The sequence below is a fragment of the Macrobrachium rosenbergii genome, chromosome 15, assembly GCF_040412425.1.
Source record: "Macrobrachium rosenbergii isolate ZJJX-2024 chromosome 15, ASM4041242v1, whole genome shotgun sequence".
Taxonomy (NCBI): domain Eukaryota; kingdom Metazoa; phylum Arthropoda; class Malacostraca; order Decapoda; family Palaemonidae; genus Macrobrachium; species Macrobrachium rosenbergii.
In genome coordinates this window covers 10,772,094-10,783,764 of record NC_089755.1, presented here as the reverse complement: position 1 = coordinate 10,783,764, position 11,671 = coordinate 10,772,094, and positions in this window count along the sequence as shown.

Below are 11,671 nucleotides of genomic sequence, written 5' to 3'. Positions count from 1 at the left end.
TCTCCTGTCAATGATAAGGATAAATTCGCTGCAGAGATTGTACTGTTTGTTACACTGTTCTGTATTTAGTTAGTATTACAGTAAACCTTTTCAACAGTACAAAATAAAAATATTAATGTCTTTTCTAATTTCCCAGTTCTTTTTAGAAGATGGAGTCATTCCTAGTAAAGAATGGTGTCAACTGGAATATTAAATTGTTACTTTATATTTATCAAATGTACCCTGTACATATGACCATTTATAACATTAAAAACAGTGAAGAATTCAATACCTTGAGTGATTTTGAAAATAATGATTCTATAGATGATAAAACTTTTGTACAGTTTAAGAGGTCAGGTTAAAAATGCAATCAGTCTGGAATGATAATGTAAACATGATAAAGATTAGAATAATTTGTAATTTGACAAACAGTAACTAATTTTATAAAAGTTTAACAATTTAAAAACAGAAATAAATTACCAAATTTCTCAGTGGTTGGCTTCTTACTACGATGGGCATATTAACAGATAAGAACAATACTATTTATTAAACAGGTGCTTGGGAGTCTGCAAAACAATACAAATCAATAATGGATAAAGTATCTGTAATATACTGTAATAAGTATAATAATTCAATTTAAAACAATATTTCTATTCTTAATTTCTAAAAAGTGAAGAATTTCTTACCTGGTGGCATCAAATGGTAAAGGAGCTATTGGTGCAGGTGAATTTGACGACTTGAGCAGGGACACCTGTCATTTGACGAATTAAAAGACAATATCATTCAGGCAGGGGTATGTAGCAATTCTAAAAATCGAGTTTTATAAAGCTTTAAAGAAAAAAGTCGTGTTTTATCCAGTTTTCTGCATGGTAAGGAGTTGAGTTCCATATCGTCCATCGTGGCTATGTCAGCTTCCACGCCCTAATCCGAGGACGATATGGAACTCAACTCCTTACCACATGCAGAAAACTGGATAAAACTTTACGACAACTTTAAAGCTGAACTCGATTTAGAATTTTACAATACTGCCGCCTGAATGATATTGTCCCGAATTTCGTCAAAACCAAGGTGTACAAGTCGTCAATATACCAGACTCCTCTTTACCATGATGCCACCACGAAATTGTTGGATATGGAGATTAACCGTAAGAATAGAAATATTGTCAAACTAAGTACTGAATTATCTAGAGCCTTTTGTGAATATTATAATAATTTATCCATTATTGATTGTATTGTTTTCAAATATCTGTTTAATAAATGTATTGCAGATTATGTGTTAATGGTCCGACGTACTCACGAGAGAAAATTGAGAAAGCTGGGTTATTTATTCACTTTTGAACAATAATAAAACTGTGTTTTAATTATTATGTCAAATTACAAATTATCTAAGAGAGAAGAGTTTCTGCTTTCTTTAGATTGATTTTTGCCTACTGTGCTTTTAAACCTTATAACCAGTTTTATGGATCTATGGAATCATTATTTGCAAGACTACTTTAATTGTCTAGACTCGATGTAGATGTACCCTAAAATGCGATCCCAACTACAGGGTATAGCTCAGAAAAACTTTAACAACTTAACTACTCGTTGACACCATTCTTTCTAGGAATGACTTGAATATTCTTAAAGAACTTGGGAAACGAAAAGACCTAACAATAACACAACCTGACAAGGGAAAAGGTACTGTAATACTAAATAAATATGAATATATACAAAAGATGGAAAAATCCTAAGGGACGAATCTAAATTCAAAATGACAGGAGAACCTCAATACTTCTGCTATCTTTAAGATAGAAGACCTCCGAACCGTTTTTGAAATATCTTAAAGATTATAATATCATTAGTGAAACTACTTATACTTCATTATATAGTACAGGTGCCTCATATGGAGCCTCAATGTATGGGCTACCTAAAATTCATCAAGAAGGTATACCAATGAGGCCCATCCTCACCTCATTTATGCTACTTCTAATGATAAAATTGCTAAATTTCTGGTACCTCCTAGCTCCTTTTACTACGAATAACTATAGCTGTAAGAATTCAGAACATTTTAAAGAAAAAATTTTACCATCGGCTGGATTCAGACTTATTTATGGTTAGCATGGATGTGGAGTTCATTTTACTAATGTACCGGTAGAAGAAACCATTGACATTATTGTTAGCCGTATTTTTACTGACCCAGATGCCACTTTTAATAATTTAACCTCACGGATTTTAGAAAATTGTTTGAGCCTCGCTGTGCAGGACACAGCCTTTGTTTTTGGACTTAAATGCCTACATTCAGGTTGATGGTATGGCGATGGGATCCCCCTTTGGGTCCCACCAGGCAAACATTTTTATGTGCTCCTGGAGGAGCGCATACTGGACAATTGTCCTTTGGCCTGCCATCCCTTATTTTATAGTAGGTACGTGGATGATACCTTTTTGCTGTTCAGAGATAAAGATCAAGCTTCGACAAATTTCTTGATTATGCCAATAAAGTACATCCTAATATTAATTTTACTATTGAATATGAAAATGAAAAAATAAGCTGCCATTTTTAGATGTAACAGTTTTTAAACATAATGATCATTTTAACACCACGGTTTTTAGAAAGAAAACTTTTACCGGCCTGGGCTCAAATTTTTATAGTAACTGCTTTTATAATTTTAAACTAAACTCCATGTCTACGCTCTTTCATAGAGCTTTTAACATAACGTCTAATTGGAATCTTTTTCACAGTGAAAAATAACTTATCTCCACCAATATTTCACTGACAACTGCTTTCCATCCAAACTTTTTGATAAACACCTCAGCAAATTTTTAAACAATATCTTCCATCCTAAAATTAAAATACCTACAGTACCAAAATTACGATTATATGCAGTGTCCCATTTATTCACGACCTAAATTTCTATCGTGAATTGAAGTTGTTAGTCGAGAAATTTTACCTGCCATTGAATTAAAGCTAATACCCTGCAACCCAATGAGTATTAGATCTCTGTTTAAACATAAGGAGAAACTCGATCCACTAATGACCTCAGGAGTCGAGGATATTTATTTAATTGCCCTAGATGTAATCTTGGGAAGTACGTCGGCCGTCCACACGGAGGTTACTAAAAGTGAGATTGGACTCTCATCGAGGCGTTAGCTATCGAACAGGCGTCAAATTGACTAATCCTGAATTTTCATGTATACGAGAACATGCAAAGAAATGCAAATATGACATAAACTACAAAGATTTTAAAATTATAGGCCAAACTCCTAACGAACAATATTTAGCAATCTTGGAAACACTCTTTATTAAACAACTAGTTCCACAGTTAAACACCCAGTCTTCCTCAACACCTCTGTATCTCTCGTGAGTTTAAGTCGAAGCTGAACCCAGCCCGAATAGTCACTGGTCTGTGCCTTCAGCACCTTATGGTACTTACTCCTCCCTATCCTTTGTACTTTACTTTTATATTATTTGTATATATGTATAAATTTTTCTTTTTTTACTTAACTTTTAGCCTGAGTTTTTATTTTAACTTTTAACTTCTATTTTTATAGCTTGAAAATGGGACTTTAGTCCTGAAACGTCGCAGCAACAATAAAGTACCGAAAAGGAATAATGGAATGATCCTTCACCCTAACCTGCTGATGTCTACCGGTTGATAGAACCCTCAATCCTCACTATATATATATATATATATATATATATATATATATATATATATATATATATATATATATATATATATATATATATATATATATATATATATATATATCTTAATCCACTTTTTGACAATAGAGGTGGTGATGGGAATATAGCAAGACTATGGCCACTGCCATCACATTTATACTTCACCTCCTGGATCAGGGATAACACCAATTTGCAGAAAACTTCCCCATGACTTTTATCTGCTGGTATTTCCTCACTTTAACACCAAACCAGACACTCTCTTTTATAAAATTCTTTAACATTTTTCCCATGCCTTTTCCACTCGGAGGTGATTCTTCCAGGGGGTAGTGCCTCCACCTTTCACCAAGTCTTTCCAAGATGAGGGTGCTAGCCCAATGCCCTCTGTCTTAACTCCCACCTACCCCTGATGCTGAAAGACCTGTTGTTTGTTGACTGCGTCGTTTCTCTTTCAGAACAAAGAATGGAATATCGAATGTAGGCCAAAGACCAAGTGTTGGGACCTTTGAGGTCATTCAGCGCAGAAAGGGAAGTTGGCAGTAAAGAAGGTTTATTGAAAGGTGTAATGGAAGGAAAATCTTTTGCAGTTGCACTATGAATCAATTGTTAGGAGAGGGCTGAGGAAAGTAAGATAGAAGAAGCGAATATGAACGGAGGTACAGTAAAAGGAATGAAAGATGTTGCAGCTAGGGGCCTAAGGAAAGCTGCAAAGAGCCTTAAAGTAATGCCTACAGTGCCCCATGTGAGGTGCACTGACGACACTAACCCCCTACATTTTCAGAACAAAAAGGATGGTGTGAAAACGCCTCATGATGAAAAGCAGATTATATGTAACAGAAAAAGAGAAGAGGATTTATGGTTAATTTCACGAGAATCGATGAGTAAGACATCGATAGGCGGAGAGGCCATTATTTTGGAAATAAAGGGAAGTTTTACTTGATTTATTGCATCATTAACCTGTTACGACTTTGGGGGATTCATGATATGTCATGGGGGGACGCTTGTATACATGTACATATTTTGTGTGTGTATGCATACAGTGTGTCTGTATGACGACTTATGATTGATTTTATATACATATGTTTTATAAATAGTACTTAGCTACTGACAATGACAAGTATGATGTATCCTAAGCCATAATGTTTCCACAAAAGATAGCATTAGTTTGTAATAACTCTAATGTGTGTGTGATTTTATATTCAAGATTCAAAGTTGAAAATACATCAGTGTTTCTATTTGCAGAAGCTCTCTCTCTCTCTCTCTCTCTCTCTCTCTCTCTCTCTCTCTCTCTCTCTCTCTCTCTCTCTCTCTCTCATTACAGGCGACCCCAAACAAGAAACAGAAGCTGAAACAAAACCTCGTGAATTCCGAAGACCCAGCAGGGAGAGGATCCATCACCATGTTCCCAAGAACAGAAAGAACGGGAAGAAGGCGAAGAGGAGAAGAGAAAGAAAAAGAGAAAGTGGGGAGAAAGGACACGAAGGGATTTGTGTCTAAGACAAGTTTCCTAATGATCTTTGTAAACATATGATTCTCTCTCTCTCTCTCTCTCTCTCTCTCTCTCTCTCTCTCTCTCTCTCTCTCTCTTCTTTCTCGTTTCTGTTTTTTTTTTATTTTGTTATCTGATGTTTTTTATCTTTTCTTTCTAAAGGGAGATGAAAAATTATACAAAAGGATATGTTTGATTTGTAATACTCATTTTGGAGATGCACAGAAAAATTATTTGTTTTATATATATATATATATATATATATATATATATATATATATATATATATATATATATATATATATATATATATGTGTATATATATATATATATATATGTGTGTGTGTGTATGTAAACCCACACTCTCTCCCTTCACACAACTAATCCATCCATCAAGTGAGCCACATCTCGAACATCCAATCAATCAATCAGAGTAAACTGAACTGAATCCCGAAAGGTGATTGTTTATCCGGATTCGACGGAAACGCAGATCTATTGAAACGTGAATTCAAAGGACAATAAATCCAAGTGAAAAATGATTTCTGCCTCTTTTGAATTTATATTTGCAAATTACATTATTTTCTATTAGTCATGGAAGAGTTATTTTGCCCACAAAAGCAATATTCCGATATGAATTACGGGGAAATGACAATAGATTCTTTTTAACGATACAGAAACCTATTTTGGAGTTCATAACAACTTTGCATAAACAGACGATGGTGTTCAAAGTTGTTTACTGAAATAAATATAATTTATAACGGACAAAATGATTCATTTGACAGTGAATTACTTCTCTCGTTATATCTAAATTAAGTAAAAAACAGTAATAACAGAAAATATAAAACATTTCATCTTCCATAGATTATTTCTAGGTGATAATAAATGTGAGATTGGACTTAACATTTCATCAGATATTATGAATCCTTAAATGGATAATTACGAATCCAAAGTTCAGAATTTTTGCAATATTCGTAGTGTCTTTATCAATTTTAGTTATTTGTGTATATACTCGCAATATTATTGTTTCAGGATTTATTCTGGATTCAAATCCATAATGGGACAGCGAACATTGACATATCTCTGTGGTGGATTCATTTTTCTCAAAATGTTGGTTCTGTGTGAAAACTGTTCAGCTTCCATAATAAGATTCTCTCTCTCTCTCTCTCTCTCTCTCTCTCTCTCTCTCTCTCTCTCTCTCTCTCTCTCTCTCTCTCTCAAGTGATACGAAACTGCTGTTACAGGTATACCTTACTCTATGGGTGATTAGAATATATATATTCTTTCAGACTCTCTCTCTCTCTCTCTCTCTCTCTCTCTCTCTCTCTCTCTCTCTCTCTCTCTCTCTCTCTCTCTCTCTCTCAGTTTATGAAAACTCGACAAGAAAAAAGCATATTTTATTTATCTGTCAGTTATGATTATTTATTTTTTTTATTAATTTCAGATTTATTCCTTTTTCTTTTTCCTTCATTTTTTCTCTTCTCTCTCTCTCTCTCTCTCTCTCTCTCTCTCTCTCTCTCTCTCTCTCTCTCTCTCAAGAGTATACCTTCTCAGGTAATTAGAATATTTATGTAAATATCTAGTACTTTCATAAAAGTTCTCTTCTCTGGACTCAGATCCAGTGGTGCTCTCTCTCTCTCTCTCTCTCTCTCTCTCTCTCTCTCTCTCTCTCTCTCTCTCTCTCTCTCTTCAAGTCCATCTTCTCCTTCAAATTTCTAAAGAACGAAAAACAAGGTTTTTATATATTTTTCTTCTTCTTTATTATTCATTTTGTTTATTTTTATATAAAGAAAAAATCTTTACAACAAAATAAACCACATTGTGTTTGGAAAAAGCTAGATCTTTTCCATTATCATTTATAGTGATACACCACTTATTATTGAAAGGATTTCCAGAGAATTATATATATATATATATATATATATATATATATATATATATATATATATATATATATATATATATATAATATAAACTAGCTGACCAACTTTACGCTAATGCAGATATTAACTTTCAATGATAGACTGAATGAAATCGTCTTTCATTTCTCAGGATCATTTCATGTTTAATATTAATTTTGTTGTTTTAATGACATCTACCTCTTCCTTTCTTTCTCTTTCTTTATGACTTCTCTCTTGTCTTTGATTCCCTGTTCTCAACCCCCACCACCTTTGGATGTCATTGATTTTATCCCACAGTAGTCTTTTGGCATAGATAGTGAGTCATATACCACTCAGATATCGCGGGTTCGAAATCTCCCCAGGCGATGATAAATTCAAAATCGTTACTCTCTATCAGAAATAACTGATGCAGTATGGGTGGGTCTGCAGAAGGTTGAAACCAACATTCTTTGGAAACTTGAATTTCCACCCAATGGTCCCTTTGGTGCCCATCTGAATAGTGATGTCTTACCCCGTAAAAATAATTTTAAGACAGTAAGTCATATGTATACCATAAAAGTTTAATAATAATAATAATGAAATAAATTGCTAAAAATGTGTTTGCTAAAATGAGAAATAGCATTAGTCTATTAGTTCCAACATGCACGACTTCCTCACACTTATATATACTTAATGTGACCTTTTTCATAAATTCTACTATAATGGACATAAAATAATATATATATAATCAGTATATATATAGAGTTATATCGTTCCATACCAGTTATATTCAAAGCACGCAAAATTTGTATATATATTTTGTATATATTTTTATATATATATATATATATGGGATACATTGTCATAACAGTAATTCCCATAAATATGTTTATTACAAGATAAACATATATATCATATTTGGAATTACTGCATTATATATATATATATATATATATTATTTTATATATATATAAATATTTATTTTTATTTATATATATTATATCCATGAGAAGTGTAGAATGTCTGCAATTATAAATTCCCTGCAATATCATTTTGAATGAATAAAATGTTTCATTTCAAAGGTAACTTTGTCTAAAAAGTGATAAACCCATAAGAAAAATTGTTTTTGAAAAAATGTTTTCATTCAGAGTCTCTCTCTATCTCTCTCTCTTTAAATTCTGCATTTCTCTCTCTTCAGATCCATACATCTTTTACCATTCAATTATTTTCCACCTTTTCCATTACTGAAAAAAATAAAAAAAAAATAAACTTTTGACCCTTTTGTCTCACTAAGGACCCATAAATCCTATTAAAGATGCCACAAAAATTAATCCCTCTTCTTTTTGTTCTTTTTACATTTTTCTTCCATTCTCAGAATTATTCCTTCTTAGAGGCTGGATTTAAAAGAAACAGACCGAACAGCCATTATAAACAGGAGAGAGAGAGAGTTTAGAGAGAGAGAGAGAGAGAGAGAGAGAGAGAGAGAGAACAGAGAGAGAACAGAGAGAATTATACTAATGGCGAGTGATTAGACTTTGAAATACGATAGAGGGAATGAACGATTCTGTCTTTTCATTTCCACAGGTGATCATTTTATGTTTGATATTAATTTTGTTGTTTTAATGGCGTCTACCTTCTATCTTTCTTTCTTTATTTATATTTCTTTCTTTATTGTATTTGATTTCATTTGTCTTTTTCTTTGGCTCCCTTCTCACGGTAAAAGAAGTCTGTGATTTCCGCATTTTATCTTTTTTCCGCTTAGTCTTTCCGCTAGCATAGTATAGTGTCGTGGCATGAAACTCAGATGTCGCGGGTTCGCGTCTCCTCCAGGGCGATGAAAAATCACTGGCTCTGTATCATGATCAGTTACTGCATGCAGTTGGGTTGGGTCTGCGGTGGGAGGTTGAACCAATCATTCTTTGGAAGCTTGAGTTTCAAGTCTATTGGCCCCTTTGGTTGCTTGCTGCATCTGAATAGGTTTCATCTGTCCAGAAATAATAATAATAATAATAATTAATAATAACTAAATAAATAATTTTTGACATATAAATAAATCAGATAAAAATGTAAGTAAATGACTAAAATGCAAGGAGAATAGCATCTAGGTCACCCCCATTCTTCCAATTGACGACTTTTCAGAAGGGGACTGTTCCACAGTCCAACGGTGTCAGGAATGTAGCCTTTTTTTCATGAAATTCTCTCAAATAATGCACAGAAAATAATACCATTAAATCAGTATGGCTGACAGAGTTTGAGTCGTTCCATTACCAGTTATATTCATGAAACACGCAAAATTAAGCCATATTTTGTCAGATATTTTTGGTACAATGCTTAAATTAAACGGGATATCGGTGTCAGTTGAACAGTAATTCTCCATAAAGCTGTTTTATTGCAAGAGAAAAAGGATTCAGTATCTCCTGTCATATTTGGAATTACTGCATTACGTAATATATATAGTTATTATTTTAATGGAATTCAAAGTATTTGTTTTTATTCAGGGAGGTTTATGCCATGAGGTGTATTTTGGCGTAGAAATTATAAATTCAAATGAAAACAAATTCAATGAATAAGATCTGGAAGTTATTTAAAGGTATTTTTGTTATCGTAATTTTCATACAGAAAAATAATGAATGAGATTAAGAAAGAAAGAAGATATTTCATTCAGAGTGAAAAATATGAATAAAACTGATTTGCATTTTCATCCGACCTCATTATTTATCAACAAAAAGTTAAACAGTTGTTTAAAATTATTCTCCAAATCATTTGCATTTCCGACCTGCCTTACAATCCAAAATAAAGTTACGTCATTGTTTAAAAATATTCTCCATTACTGGCAGAAAAAAAATAAATAAAAACGTCTGAAAATCTTGTAAAATCTCTAGGCCCATAAGCTATAAAGATGCCTATGCAAATTATCTCCAACATTTTCTGTATTTTTTTTTTACATTTTCCAGCAAAATGAAGTTAGTGGTTCTCATGAGGCTGAGTGGAGGCTTTTAAAATACCCAACGCTGTCTCCTCACTTTGGTTCCAAGAGAGGGTTAGCGCGCATAATCATGTACTTGCATATTCTTGAAAGCTTAGTTTTTGCAACATTGTGAGTAACAGAGAGATATATTTACTTTGTCTATCTATCCATTTGTCTTCAATGTAAACATACATACATAATAATAATATTATATATATATATATATATATATATATATATATATATATATATATATATATATATATATATATATATATATATATATATATATATATATATATATATATATATATATATATATATATATATAATATAAACTAGTATGTGTACCCGTGTACGTTTGTGTGTGCGTGCGCGCAACTCTGAATGACAACTAAAGAAACGAGAATCACCCATGAAATCTCTCTCTCTAACCAGAGAATAACGACAACCTGTCAAGCAACCCCCACCACCTTTGGAGACATTGATGTTGGACAAACAGTAGTCTTTTCTTGTTGAGTCCTCAGAGCGACAATGATTTCTTGAGCGACACTAAGTCATCATCAGAAAGAACCAGCCACCTTCACCGGCAGAAGAACAGAAAAGAAGGGGAAAAGAAACTTCCAAAACACCTTTGGTGAAGAGAAGACTTTGGTGCTAGTGATCTCTTTATGGAGGAAGAAGAATTTCAGACAGTAAGTCATCTTGTTCTACCTAGATGGAGTTGAAATTTCAATGTGATTTCAGAGTTTGTGGAACATGCATGTACACATGATTATATATATCTACTACATCCATAATATATATATATATATATATATATATATATATATATATATATATATATATATATATATATATATATATATACACACATATATATATACACATATACATATATATACATATACATATATATACATACATATATATATATATATATATATATATATATATATATATATATATATATATATATATATATATATATATATATATAATGTAAGTAATAATAAAGTCTGAACATTCATATCTATGTAATATCATTTTGAAGGTTGATGTTTAACCTCAAAGGTAACTTGGGTCTGAAAAAGTATTAAACCCATAAGATAAATTGTTTTTGATGACGTATATATTCTCTATATATCTCTATATCTCTATATATAATATATATATATCTCTCTCTCTCTCTAAAATATCTCTCTCACACTTCAGATCCATAATTTTTCCATTCAGTTATTTTCCACCTTTTCCATCGAAAAAAAGAGTTTTTGACCCTTTTGACTCCACAAACGTGACCCTTTAAATCCTCCAAACTGGATCAAGACCAGAAAAATAATCCCCATCTTTTTCTTCTTCTTTGTTCTTAATTCTTCCATTCTCAGAATCATTCCTTTGGTGATATAAAAAGAAACAGACAAACAGCCATTATAAACAGGAGGAGAGAGAGAAGACTCAGAACTGATGGATAAAGAGATATCTTCTCGAGAGCACTTATTCCCTTCAACGGCGTCCTTGATTGGAACCCTTGAAAAAAAGATAGATGAATGAACGATTTTTATAAATTTTCCATTCCACAGGTGATCATTTTATGTTTGATATTTATTGTTGTTTTCTAATGAAGAATATACCTTCTCTCTTTCTTTCTTTGGTTTCTACTTTGTATTTGATATAAATTGTCTTTTCTTTCATCGCCTT